This window comes from Podarcis melisellensis, assembly GCF_964234715.1.
Source record: "Podarcis melisellensis genome assembly, chromosome: 18".
Classification (NCBI taxonomy): domain Eukaryota; kingdom Metazoa; phylum Chordata; class Lepidosauria; order Squamata; family Lacertidae; genus Podarcis; species Podarcis melisellensis.
Genome location: NC_138536.1, coordinates 4,314,055 through 4,328,597, shown reverse-complemented (window position 1 = coordinate 4,328,597; position 14,543 = coordinate 4,314,055).

The following is a 14,543-nucleotide window of genomic DNA, read 5'->3' as shown; positions in this document are numbered from 1 at the left end:
GCCACGACCTAAGTCTGCAACCCTGCAGCGTCTGAGAAGAGAGTCACACTGTCCTGTCACCCCATCCTCTTCCACTTGCTGGAAACAGCTCACCTCTTTTAAACACAAGCTGATTTTCCTCCAAATAAAGCAGATTTACTTTTCCCGCCCCCACCCCTTTTGGTCTCTTCACCCCCTTTGAGGGAAAGGAGCTGATTTAAATTGGAAGCTGCCAATAAGGTTACCAGGCGTCCCCGTACAAAATCCACTGAAGTTGAAAAGTGTCCCCGGATTCACTGGAAAAAAAAACCTGGTAACTTTACCCTAGGCTGAGGCAGCCCATTGGCCTGTCTAGCTCCGTTGCCTGTTCTGATTTTGGGGGGGGGGTGTCTCTCTCCCAACCTTTGTGGGTGGGTGGGAATCCCAGGAACTGTGCCTGAATGCAAGGCAGATGAAAGGGGTAAAAGCAGTGTGGACCTTGCCTCCCTGACCTTAGAATGGAATTTGTCGCCAAAGGACACACCAGGTGAGGGTTTATCCTGAGTGGATAATGAGCATGGGGGGAGAGAGAAAAGGGAGGGGGACAACAGTGTAGAGAGGAGCAGAAGGTTCCTAGCTAGGGCAGAGGAAAATACGGTTATACCTCGGGTTACAGATCCTCCAGGTTGCGTTTTTTCAGTTTGTGGACCGCCAAAACCCGGGAGTACCGGAACAGGTTACTTCCGGGTTTCAGTGGCCGTGCATGCGCAGAAGCGCCGAATGGCAACCCACGCATGCACAGATGCGGGTTGCGAACCTGCACCCTGCACGGATCACGTTCGCAACCCTAGCGTCCGCTGCACCTATGAAAAATCAGCACGCCTTGGGGTAGCAGCCGGGGAGACTGACGCTAAAGGAGCTTGAGGAAGACTGAGCTTTTAAAATGAGAACTAGAACCCTGGAATCAGACGTGAGGCTTAAATCGTTCAGAAGGAAAATCCCACAGAAGAGGAGCAGGGTGCGAGAGGAAAGTACAGGAGAGGAAGGTAGCCAGTCACAAGAGGAACTCTTTACTATCTCACAAACTCAGCAGACAAAACAGGTGGAGATCTCGAGGGCTGAGAAATAGATATTTGGCTGCCGTTCCACAGAGGCAGACCGCAAGTGGGCCTTGCAAAGGATTTTAGTCCTGGGTTTTTTGGGGGGAGAAAAGGAAGCTTCAGAACAATAATCAGGAACATCTCTAGTGCTCACAAAACCAGAGGTGGTGTTTGCGTTTAAAATGCACAGCAAGAGAGAGTTGGGACTCCCTGCAGGAGCAGAGCAAAGACCCATCGGCCGCATGACCTTTTAAAGCCTTCCCTCTGGCACAAGATTTTGACAATAACCTTATCTCCCGTTCCCATCGTCCCTCCCGAGACGCATGATGCAAGCTGCATGTTTACGAGCTCTCGTCGTTCCCCAGATAGGACAACGTCCAGCTCTGTCCCCGATGAACTCCGCATGCTCTCTGTGTATATAAAACCATGGCTTTTGTAGAAAGCTTTGAAGCCACCTGTTAATTTAAAATCTGGACAGCTCCCGCCCATATGTGAAGGCAGGCTGTGGGGTGAATATATCCTGTGCAGGAGTGCATTCCCTTCTGCACATAGACACATGCAAATGTGCATTGGCAGTAACCTCTCCCTTTCTTCCAGTGCACAGAAACATCCTAGTAAGGGGCAGGGCAAACCTGAGATTTCCCTTTCTTAAGGTGCAGTCACTGAGGTTGGAGGGAAGGGAGCCTGAGACCTTAGCCTAATTTCATCTGTGAGAAAAGGAGGCATCTGAAGGAGAAAATTCTTAAGTAGATCTGCGTAACTTGCTCCTTCCTGCTAGGGAGGAAGCAAATACAAGACTCCAAACTAGAAGTCTTGCATAACACAGATTTCCCTGCTCCTTACACTAAGCAGAAATGAAAACTAGAAACTTTGCTTCCTTTAAAAACACACACATAGGATTTGGAATCCTAAGACAGGCATAGCGTGCTTTCAGTTTCCCCATTACCACTTTTGTTTTAAATATAAAGGTAAAGGACCCCTTGGGTTACAGACGCTTCAGGTTACAGACTCCGCTAACCCAGAATTAGTACCTCAGGTTAAGAACTTTGCTTCAGGATGAGAACAGAAATTGCACAGCAGCAGCAGGAGACCCCACTGGCTAAATAGGTGCTTCAGGTTAAGAACAGTTTCAGGTTAAGAACGGACCTCCAGAACGAATTAAGTTCTTAACCAGAGGTACCACTGTAAAGGTAAAGGACCCCTGGACGGTTAAGTCCAGTCCAAGGCGACTATGGGGTTGTGGCGCTCATCTCGCTTTCAGGCCGAGGGAGCTGGCGTTTGTCCACAGACAGCTTTCTGGGTCCTGTGGCCAGCAGGACTAAACCGCTTCTGGTGCAACGGGACACTGTGACAGAAACCAGAGCGCACAGAAACGCAATTTAGCTCCCCGCTGCAGTGGTACCTATTTGTCTACTCCAGGGGTCAACAATCTTTCAGCCATGGGCCAGCCCACCATCCCACAGACCTTGTGGGGGGCCAGACTATTTTGAAAGAAAAAAAATGAACGAATTCCTATGCCCCACAAATAACCCAGAGATGCATTTTAAATAAAAGCAGACATTCTACTCATGTAAAAACACCAGGCAGGCCCCACAAATAACCCAGGGGTGCATTTTAAATAAAAGGACACATTCTACTCATGTAAAAACACAGATTCCTGTACCGCCCACGGCCCAGATTTAGAAGGCGATTGGGTCGGATCCAGCCCCTGGGCCTAAGGTTGCCTACCCCTGATCTACTTGCACTGGCGTACTTTCCAACTGGTAGGTTTTAAAATATAAGCTTGTGACAATACACATTTGCTGCCCTGTTTGGGTTTGTAAAACAACAGTGTGTCTCGGTTGCTCCAGTATGAACAAGCTGTATCCTGCCAATACACTTGGGGAGATTCAAAAGTGAGAAACAGTGGCTGCCCTATTAAAAGAGGAGGGTAGCTTTAAAAAAGAGACAATTTGCAAATGTTGGCATGAGAGCTGGGATCCATCCGTATTCATTTTAGCATGCTCTTTCCCAAAACGCCACCACACAAAACACCCTCTTGCAGACAATGGTGTGTGTTCCTGCTTTCATTGACTTGTTCTCTGCATCTGGGGCCATGCCCAAGCTGTGCAGAATAATATAATAATAATAATTTATTATTTATACCCCGCGCATCTGGCCGCCCAGCCACTCTGGGCGGTTTCCAACAGAACACTAAAATACAATAACCTATTAAACATTAAAAGCTTTCCTAAATAGGGCTGCCTTTAGATTTCTTCTAAAAGTTTGGTAGTTCTTTTTCTCTTTGACATCTGGTGGGAGGGCGTTCCACAGGGCGGGCGCCACCACCGAGAAAGCCCTCTGCCTGGTTCCCTGTAACTTGGCTTCTCACAGGGAGGGAACCACCAGAAGGCCCTCAGAGCTGGACCTCAGTGTCCAGGTAGAATGATGGGGGTGGAGATGCTCCTTCAGGTATTCTGGACTGAGGCCGTTTAGGGATTTCAAGGTCAGCACCAACACTTTGAATTGTGCTCGGAAACGTACTGGGAGCCAATGTAGGTCTTTCAAGACCGGTGTTATGTGGTCTCGGCGGCCGCTCCCAGTCACCAGTCTCGCTGCTGCATTCTGGATTAGTTGCGGTTTCCGGGTCACCTTCAAAGGCAGCCCCACGGAGAGCACATTGCAGTAGTCCAAGCGAGAGATAACCAGAGAATGCACCACTCTGGAGAGACAGTCTGCGGGCAGGGAGGGTCTCATCCTGCGTACCAGATGGAGCTGCCCTGGACACAGAATAGACCTGCACCTCCATGGACAGCTGTGAGTCCAAAATGATGCCCATGCTGCACACCTGGTCCCCAAGGTTGCTGGTTCTATTCTGAGAGCAACTAATAACTTCTCTTTTACACAAATCCTTGTTCAAACAGCCTATTGAGAGTTGATGGCCATTTTAAAAAATAACCAGGAGAAAAACACTGTGCCTCAGTTCATCAAGAACCTATCTGGTGGCTGGCAGCCAAAGAAACAGCAGCCATCAACATGGTGGGGTTTAAGTTTTATACAGCTCTGGACCTCTTGGTCCGTTTTCTGTAAAAGGTAAAGGGACCCCTGACCATTAGGTCTAGTCGTGGCCGACTCTGGGGTTGCGGCGCTCATCTCGCTTTACTGGCCAAGGGAGCCAGCATACAGCTTCCGGGTCATGTGGCCAGCAGGACTAAGCCGCTTCTGGCGAACCAGAGCAGCGCACGAAAACGCCGTTTACCTTCCCGCCGGAGCGGTACCTATTTATCTACTTGCACTTTGACGTGCTTTCGAACTGCTAGGTTGGCAGGAGCAGGGACCGAGCAACGGGAGCTCACCCCGTTGCGGGGATTCGAACCACCGACCTTCTGATCAGCAAGTCCTAGGCTCTGTGGTTTAACCCACAGCGCCACCCTTTCCATTTTTCATTTTCATGTTTCCATTTTCTGAAAACAGCCCAAATAGTCTAGCCCTGGAATGGGGAATCCTCCTGCTTGCAGCTCACAAAGTGGCCCTCCAGTCCTCTCTGCGAGGCCCCCGAAACCCCTCAGGGCACACCCCCTAATACCCATCAAGTCTGGCTGTGATGTGCCCTTGCTTAACCTGGTTGAAGGGGCGCAGAAAATAAGAGGTGGTGTTATTTATCAAGCAACGTGCAGATTTTGTCAAAATAAAGTAACTAGTTATACCAAGAGACGCCACACGAGGGAGCCCTTTCCCTGTCTCAGCCTTTTACTAACTCGCATTTTAACCCCTTGCAGACCTTTCCTTCATGCATGTGTGTGTGTGTGTTTTTTTTAAACTTACTGTTTTATTGGGTCTTCATAAAAGGAAGCACAGTGGTGGAGGAGGGAACCATTTTCGGCTGCAGGGCCACATTCTCTTCGGCGCAACCTTCTGGGAGCCGCATGCCGGAGGTGGGCAGGGAAACAGTTTTACATTCTCCCCCCCATCAGAGAAACAAGAAGCATTAAGAGAACTAGTAAAAGTAAAAAAATACCGTATTTTTTGCTCTATAAGCCTCCTAAAAAGTAAGGGGAAATGTGTGTGCGTCTTATGGAGCGAATGCAGGCTGCGCAGCTATCCCAGAAGCCAGAACAGCAAGAGGGATTGCTGCTTTCACTGTGCAGCGATCCCTCTTGCTGTTCTGGCTTCTGAGATTCAGAATATTTTTTTTCTTGTGTTCCTCCTCCAAAAACTAGGCGCGTCTTGTGGTCTGGTACGTCTTATAGAGCGAAAAATATGGTAAATCACTCAAGGAGGGAGAGCAGCCACGGGGAGGATTCTGAGGGCCAGGTAGGGAGAATTAGAGGGCCACATTTGGCTTGAGCGTCCCCACCCTCGCATTTTACAATTTTTCACTGTGAAAACTCCCTTTGCCAGTTGCTTTGTTTGATCCGAGGGTTTTGTTTCATCGCCTCTTTTTCTCAACGGGAGCGCAAGGCGGCAGGCGCATGGCGCACGTCCCCCCAAAAATATACCATATTTTTTGCTCTATAAGACTCACTTTTCCCCTCCTAAAAAGTAAGGGGAAATGTGTGTGCGTCTTATGGAGCGAATGCAGGCTGCGCAGCTATCCCAGAAGCCAGAACAGCAAGAGGGATTGTTGCTTTCACTGCGCAGCGATCCCTCTTGCTGTTCTGGCTTTTGAGATTCAGAATATTTTTTTTCTTGTGTTCCTCCTCCAAAAACTAGGTGCATCTTGTGGTCTGGTGCGTCTATTAAAGTGAAAAATACGGTAATTCCCAAAACAACCCTCTGAGGTTGGTTGGGAAGAGAGAAGTCAGCCAAGAGAGCTTCATGGCCAACTGGAGGGGATGGGCGAGGCTGGATTTGAACCCTGATCTGGGCCAGGTCCTGGGAGCAGCCGAGCAAACGGGAAGGGGTGCGCCATCGAGCCGGCCAGAGGAGACCCCCGAAGCTGAGGGCCTAGAGGCCTTGCCAGCTGCTTGCCTTTGATGCTCCCTCTCAGATGCCAGAGACATCACTCAGCCATGACTCAGAGCCTACATGAGCAGCTGTTGACTCATTCCTGGGGTGAGTGGGCGCCTATGCGCAGGCTGCGCATTGTGATAGGAATTCTGAGGTCTTAGATATATGCCAATGTTCATAAGTGTACCAACCAAGCACAGACATAGATCAGCACAGGAAGACCGACCTGGAACCATTTTGACTCCCAAACTGAGCAAATGTTTTCTCTGCAAGGCCAAAGCGGGAAACCTCCCCATTGTCTCTTTCCTCACAAATCCTGTCTTAAGGGCACATTTAAGATATGAATAGGGTGTGAGCCTGTGACCTGGCCCAGGAACTAAGTATTTATCATTACAAAAGACTGGCCAGGATCCCCAATCAAGTAACCTGCCAGACAGGAAATAAACGACGACAGGAGAAAAACATTCAATTTTCTGTTTAGACCGCCTTTTTTGTGATGTATCTGAGGGGTGGTCTTAGGTTACACCCCTTCTGTGATGTATATATGATGTTTCCGGGGGTGGTTTTGATCTAAAGGTAAAGGGACCCCTGACCATTAGGTATAGTAGTGGCCGACTCTGGGGTTGCGGCGCTCATCTCGCTTTATTGGCCGAGTGATCCAGCATACAGCTTCCCGGTCATTATTAAGCCGCTTCTGGCGAACCAGAGCAGCGCACGGAAACGCCATTTACCTTCCCACCGGAGCAGTACCTATTTATCTACTTGCACTTTGACGTGCTTTTGAACTGCTAGGTGGGCAGGAGCAGGGACTGAACAATGGGAGCTCACGCCGATTTGCGGGGATTCGAACCGCCGACCTTCTGATGGCCTTGCACCCTCCTCTTGAGCACTTTCACCTGACGGGAAACGTGCCCTTGAACTCCGATCACGATTTCTTCCAGAGATAAAAGAGGGCTGTGCGTAGAAACCCGCCTAGCGTACATACGGGAAATTTGTGTACATTGCCCCTCCCACTTTTGCCTCTGGCTCCGCCCACTTCTAGAATGCGGCTCCTGGAAAGTTGCCCAGAAAGAAATGTGGCCCTCGTGCCCCAAAAACGCTTCTCAAACTCTGAAACAGAGAACTGTCCTCAATAAAGCTGCTGCCAAGCCGTGCAAGGGACGCTAGCTTCGGCGTCCCCTGCCATCTTCCAGCTCTGCCTCTGTCAAAACCCGACTGATAATTAAAATAGCATCTGTTTTTCTCAATTAACCAGAGAAAGTGCTTCTTGACAGCCCTGCGTCCTCCCCCCTTGGCCCTGTAAAAAAGCAAAGAAACCCAGTTTATTTAATTTAATGGCTGCCTGCCTGTGTGTCAGACCCCAGGCAGGGAGGAGACTCAGCTCGTTAGCAGCAATTAGCGAGCTTCTGCCCAACCACGACTTCTAACGATCCCCAAAGAAACAACAGGCCTCGTCTATTTATAGGCAATATCATCCTCCACCTATTTTTTTTCCCTTCTTTGCTCCCCCATCACCACCAACAGGCAAGCTCTCAATTCCAGCTTCCTTGGGGGGGGGGCGCCAAACAGAAAATCAAATCTTAGCTCCCGGGCTCATCTCTCAGAATTGTGATAGGAATTTTGAGGTCTTAGATATATGGTAATGTTCATAAGTGTACCAACCAAGCACGTACATAGATCAGCACAGGAAGCCCGACCTGGAACCATTTTGATTCCCAAACTGAGCAATTGTTTTCTCTGCAAGGTCAAAGTGAGAAACCTCCCCATTGTCTTTTCCTTCACAAATCCTGTCTTAAGGGCACATTTAAGATATGAATAGGGTGTGAGCCTGTGACCTGGCCCAGGAACTAAGTATTTATCATTACAAAAGACTGGCCAGGTTCGCCAGGAAATCCAATCAAGTACGTGGGGACGCGGGTGGCGCTGTGGGTTAAACCACAGAACCTAGGACTTGCCAATCAGAAGGTCGGTGGTTCAAATTTCAAATCCCCACGAGCTCCCGTTGCTCGGTCCCTGCTCCTGCCAACCTAGCAGGGAAGGTAAACGGCGTTTCCATGCACTGCTCTGGTTCGCCAGAAGCGGCTTAGTCCTGCTGGCCACATGACTGTACGCCGGCTCCCTCGGCCATAAAGTGAGATGAGCGCCGCAACCCCAGAGTCGGCCACGACTGGACCTAATGGTCAGGGGTCCCTTTACCTTTACCTTTAAGGCAGGAGTCAGCACACTTTTTCAGCAGGGGGCCAGTCCACTGTCCCTCAGACCTTGTGGGGGGACGGATTATATTTTGAAGAAGAAAAAATTAGCGAATTTTTATGCCCCACAAATAACCCAGAGATGCATTTTAAATCAAAGGACACATTCTACTCTTGTAAAACACGCTGATTCCTGGCTGGATTGAGAAGGCAATTGGGCCGGATCCGGCCCCTGGGCCTTAGTTTGCCTACCCATGCTATAAGGGCTCTTGTGTAGCCCATAAGGGAAAGGGAGCAGTTTTAGTTTACAACAAAATGAATGGAAAGTTAATTAATTCCTCCAGATCAGAGAGTGATGCTCTCCCGACAGAGCAGCTTGCAAACAGAGGAGGGAAAGAAGGGGAATTTGGCGGGGGGGCTGCTATCCAAAGATGCTGTGATTAATTAGCCTGGAAATCTGTTAAGAATCAGTTCCTGTGATAATGATCTACACTGAGGAGCTGCTGTCTTCCTCTCTCTCCCATCCCATAACTTTCCTGCTGCCTTAAAAAAATCATCATCATCCTCTCTTTCAAATCGGAACCAGTGAAGGCGGTGAAGGTCCTGTGTGAGTGTCTGGAGGCGGTTGGAGGAGGGATGGCGGCTAACAGATTGAGGTTGAATCCTGACAAGACAGAAGTACTGTTTTGGGGGAACAGGAGGCGGGCAGGTGTGGGGGACTCCCTGGTCCTGAATGGGGTCACTGTGCCCCTGAAGGACCAGGTGCGCAGCCAGGGAGGCGCAGGTCAATTCTGTGTCCAGGGCAGCTGTCTACCAGTTCCATCTGGTACGCAGGATGAGACCCTCCCTGCCCGCAGACTGTCTCGCCAGAGTGGTGCATGTTCTAGTTATCTCCCGCTTGGACTACTGCAATGTGCTCTACGTGGGGCTACCTTTGAAGGTGACCCGGAAACTACAACTAATCCAGAATGCGGCAGCTAGACTGAGGACTGGGAGCGGCTGCCGACACCACATAACACCGGTCCTGAAAGACCTACACTGGCTCCCAGTACGTTTCCGAGCACAATTCAAAGTCTTGGTGCTGGCCTTTAAAGCCCTAAACGGCCTCCGTCCAGTATCCCTGAAGGAGCGTCTCCACCCCCATCGTTCAGCCCGGACACTGAGGTCAAGCACCAAGGGCCTTCTGGTGGTTCCCTCGCGGCGAGAAGCCAAGTTACAGGGAACCAGGCAGAGGGCCTTCTCGGTGGTGGCGCCCGCCCTGTGGAACGCCCTCCTACCAGATGTCAAAGAGAACAACTACCAGACTTTTAGAAGACACCTGAAGGCAGCCCTGTTTAGGGAAGCTTTTAATGTTTGATGCATTACAGTATTTTAATATTTTTTTGGAAGCCACCCAGAGTGGCTGGGGAAGCCCAGCCAGATGGGCAGGATATAAATAAATTATTATTATTATTATTATTATTATTATTATTATTATTATTATTATTAACCTTCTCTTCCCCCTAGAAGAAATAATCAGAACACTCAAGTAAATTTGACTTAAGATTCCAGGCGGCTTACCTTTCCGAGGGCCGCATGAAGGAAGAGCTTTTCCTCCCTCTCTCGTACTGCTAGAATTCGTGGGCGCCCAAGCGAGCCAAAGATTGGGAGATAAAAGGAATTCTTCACACGGTGCAGAGTTTAAACTGTGGAACTACCCGCCACAGGAGGCAGCGACTGCTGGGACGGCTTTAAAAGAAGGATTGGGCAAATTCAAGGAGGAGAGGGCTATCCATGCCTACTAGCCAGAATGGCTGTGCTCTTGCAACACTTCCGAAAACCAGCTGCTGAGAACCGCAGGAGCAGAGCGGTCTTGTGTTCAAATCTTGCGGTTCACAGGCATCTGGTTGGTGGCTGTGAGACGGGCCGCTGGTCTGATCCTGCAAGCTCCCTTTATGCTAGCAGGAAGTATTTACCAGACGCAGAATTCCTAAGAACCCCGTCGTTTAAAAGATCGCCATCCAATTTCTAGGCCTCATGGTGGAAAAGGTGTAGAGAGAATATCGTGACAGGAATTTTGAGGTCTTAGATATATGTTAAATGTCCGTAAGTGTACCAACCAAGCATGTACATAGCACAGGAAGACAGACCTGGAACCATTTTTGATTCCCAAACCGACCAAATGTTTTCCATGCAAGGTCAAAGGAAAATGGAAAAGCCTCCCCATTGTCTTTTCCTTCACAAATCCTGTCTTAAGGGAACATTTAAGATATGACTAGGGTGTGAGCCTGTGACCTGGCTCAGGAACGAAGTATTTATCATTACAAAAGACTGGCCAGGCTCCCCAGGCAATGCCATCAAGTGAGCATTAACAGGTAACCTGGCAGACAAGAGGTAAACAAAGCACTCAGGTTTCTGCTGTAGACCGCCCTTTCTGTGATGTATGTATGATGTTTCTGGGGGTGGTCTTGGACTCCAGGGAGGGAATTTAAAATGTCTATATAAGGGTAGGCACACTTTTGTTCTGGGTTCCTCCTCCCTCCTGCGTGTGGTGAGTGAGGACCCTGTTGCAACAGATCAATAAAGATCAGGCTTACTAGCTGCTTTGCTTCTCAATATTCTCTGGCTGGCCTCTGTTATTTTCTCCTACCAATAGGGAACCTACGTAAGGACTCTATATGGGCTCTTGGACACCCCATAAAGGAAAAACGGCAGATTTTTGTTTACAACAATACCCTTTTTCTCAGAAGCTGGGTAAGCTTCTCAGTGGTCATAGAGCAGCCGGGCAGGGGTCTTTTATATACCACCCAGATCTCCCCATGAAATGAGAGCCCATGTGGTATAATGGCTAGTGTGCTGGACCAGCGCCTGGGAGACCAGAGTTCGATTCCCCACTCAGTCAGTGAAAGGGATTTGGGGTTTTTGGGGGGGGGCGCTGTCACCATCTATCTCAGCCCTGACCCACCTCACAGGGTCGTTGTGAGGACAAAATTCAGCGTCGATGAGCCCCCACCTTGGGGGAACAGGCGGCGTTGAAATTCCAGAAATACCGTATTTTTTGCTCCATAAGACGCACTTTTCCCTTCCTAAAAAGTAGGGGGAAATGTGTGTGCGTCTTATCGAGCGAGTGCAGGCTGTGCAGCTATCCCAGAAGCCAGAACAGCAAGAGGAATTGCTGCTTTCACTGCGCAGCGATCCCTCTTGCTGTTCTGGCTTCTGAGATTCAGAATATTCTTTTTTCTTGTTTCCCTCCTCCAAAAACTAGGTGCGTCTTGTGGTCTGGTGCATCTTATAGAGCGAAAAATACGGTGATAAAAAAAACCTGTTGTTTCGCCGGAGAAGCAAAGTGGTGCAAATCCGAATCGTATAGGCAGCCAATTTTCCTCCAAATCTGGATTGGCCCAGTCCCGAAATTCGACACACGCCCCCCCCCCACCAGAGGAAGACCCCGCTTCCGTCTCCCCACCATCATATACACTGCAATAAATGTGAATTTGGAAGAAGTGAAGGACAGAAGAACAACGCCGGTGGACGGAAAAGGAGGACTTTTTGGTTCTGCCATGTTTTATTACACAGGATGGGTCCGGATGAACAGGTAAGACGTTTTTGTTTTGTCCACGGGACAGAAAGCAGCCACTTCTGAATTAGCAAAATTAACGAGAGAAACCCCACTTGCCTCCGCCAATCGGACATTTGGTCAGCAAAGCCATGATCAGTTAAAAACCAGTTGTACATTCAACATCAAAAGGCGCGTGGTTTTTGGGCGAGAGACGCTGTTGCGGAGAGGCGCAGACTCTCCCCTCGCGAAAAAGGACGTCGGCTCGCCGGGAAGTGGAAGACGAGCGGCCGGTTTGCTAGGCGAGCCGGACCGCCTCGCGATTCAGAAGCGGTTCCACAGAGGAGATGGTCTAAAAGGCCGGACGCCGAGACCTTGGACGGGACGGGAAAGGTATATGTGGGAAAGCGAAGATTTCAAGGGTCAGAAACTGAGATTCACGGGGAGGGGAGAGCGGAAAGCGATCTCCCCCCGTGAGGTTCCAAGGCCAGTCCTTGGAGAAATCCAATCCTAAACCTGGATAACTCGCAAGGAATATCCGCAGATGTTTCAAGCGGCCTTCCACATTTGCGAAGGGACTGAGGGCTTGGCAAACACACACACACACACACACTCCTATTGCATTATAAGAAAGTTCCTTATATTCACACCCCTTTAGTAAAAGGGGGAGAAACCTCATTCTCAACTGTAACTGACTTGCAGGACAGCATTTGACCACTGTCCTCAGACTGCAAGCTCCTTGCGGGCAGAGACCCATCCAGGTTTCTTGCGTAAGGGGCCGTGCACAACAGTGCAGATAAAATCTCCTAAAACTAGTTTTCAGTTTTTGGCCTCTTCCCACTGCTGTAAGTCTTGCTGATTCTATAGATTCGCAAAATCTTATTTGCCTAAAACCACGGGCTCCAGATTCCCCGTATTTTCCAAAGCCACGCTGCCTTTTGGAGATGATATTGAGGGTGACTTTTAGGTTCCCCCCCCCCACAACTCTCCCCCTTCCAGATCTCTGAAAATCAACGATGGCAAGCTGAAAGCGCGTATTATCTGCCAACATTTACAGTACGGCTCTAATTTCATAGCGACAGTTTGAAGCAGAGAAGCTGCAAGGGAGAGGGAGAGCTTGACCCTGTCCGCCGCCTCAGACTTAACCCTCTTCGCCATCCCCTATTTTCTCTGTCCTATCCTGCTTTTCGGGACACGGGTGGCACTGTGGGTTAAACCACAGAGCCTAGGACTTGCAGCTCTGAAGGTCTCCCCAACTGATCATTTTAATCTGGAAGTGCCAGGGACCAAACCAAGGACTTTCTGCTCTCACCACTGGGCGACACTCCCCCTCATCCCCCCAGTCAAGCCAGCAGATTCCTGCGGCACACAGATTACCCAGGGGCGTAGCCAGGGGCTGCTCCCCCCCCAAAAAAATCATATAAATAAATAAAAATACTTAATTGACCAATTGCGTCGCAAATTACTCACTTCTCCCCTGCCGCTAAAATAAACCCTGGATACGCCCATGAGATATCTGACCTGTAAACTCCCACCCACAAATCCAGGCGGTGGAGGGGGGGTCAATCTCTGTAGGAAAGCACTCTGTACATTCTCAGAGGTACTGTCTCCTTTCCCCTCCCAGCCCTGTGCTGTTTTGCAGAGGTTACAAATTAGCTTTTTCACCTGTGAAGCATCAGAGGGTGTGGGAAAGGAAGACATAGGGTCTAAAATATAGGGTAGGGGGGGTGTCATTTCCCCTCCCTAAATGAGGTCCCTATAAATAGCCCCAGGGAGAGAGGGGAAGGGATTCAAAGCTTGTTTCTCATCCTGATCTTATTATTCCTTCTCCAGCCTGCCAGCCACGAATGCAACTGCACTGAACCCTTGTTTTGGACTTTATTTTTTTTGGGGGGGGGTGGGTTGTCCCTATTATTATTATTTTGCGATTTGGCATTGACTATGCTGACAAGCGAAGGGACGCAGGTGGCGCTGTGGGTTAAACCACAGAGCCTAGGACTTGCCGATCAGAAGGTCGGCGGTTCGAATCCCCGCAATGACGGGGTGAGCTCCCGTTGCTCGGTCCCTGCTCCTGCCCACCTAGCAGTTTGAAAGCACGTCAGAGTGCAAGTAGATAAATAGGTACCGCTCCAGCGGGAAGGTAAACGGCGTTTCCATGCGCTGCTCTGGTTTGCCAGAAGTGGCTTAGTCCTGCTGGCCACAGGACCTGGAAGCTGTACACCGGCTCCCTCGGCCAGTAAAGCGAGATGAACGCCGCAACCCCAGAGTCGGACACGGCTGGATCTAATGGTCAGGGGTCCCTTTACCTTTTACCTTTACGTTGACAAGCAGCCACAAAGTCCAAATCAAAGCTCCCTAGACTGTATCGCCCCATTTCCCCCCCATAATGCAGACAGACTCCCCATTTCAGCACTGACATCCAAGCTCTCGTTTCCTGGAAAAGAGCAGGGAAACCATGGCTTGCAAAAACGTTGTAAAATAAAAAAATAAAGCAGGAACTAAACATGGATGATATGGAGAGGGAATTTGGACTTCACAACTCACACACACACACCCCCGCAAAAAAATACTATTACCAGTTCCTTCCTTGTCTCCACACCCTTCTCATCCTGGGCAAATGACTCATAATGTCAGGGGGACAAATTCACTTCCGCAGGGCCTGTAAGACAGAGCTATTCCGCCTGGCTTTCAATCTGAACTTAGCCTGATCTTTTATTCCCCTTCCTTCCCTCCCTCTCCCCTTTTTATGAAGATTACCCGCTCTGGGATCCCACAGCTAATTCTACCCTGGTCTCCTTGCTGGCTCAAACAGGACTAATTTAGCCAGCT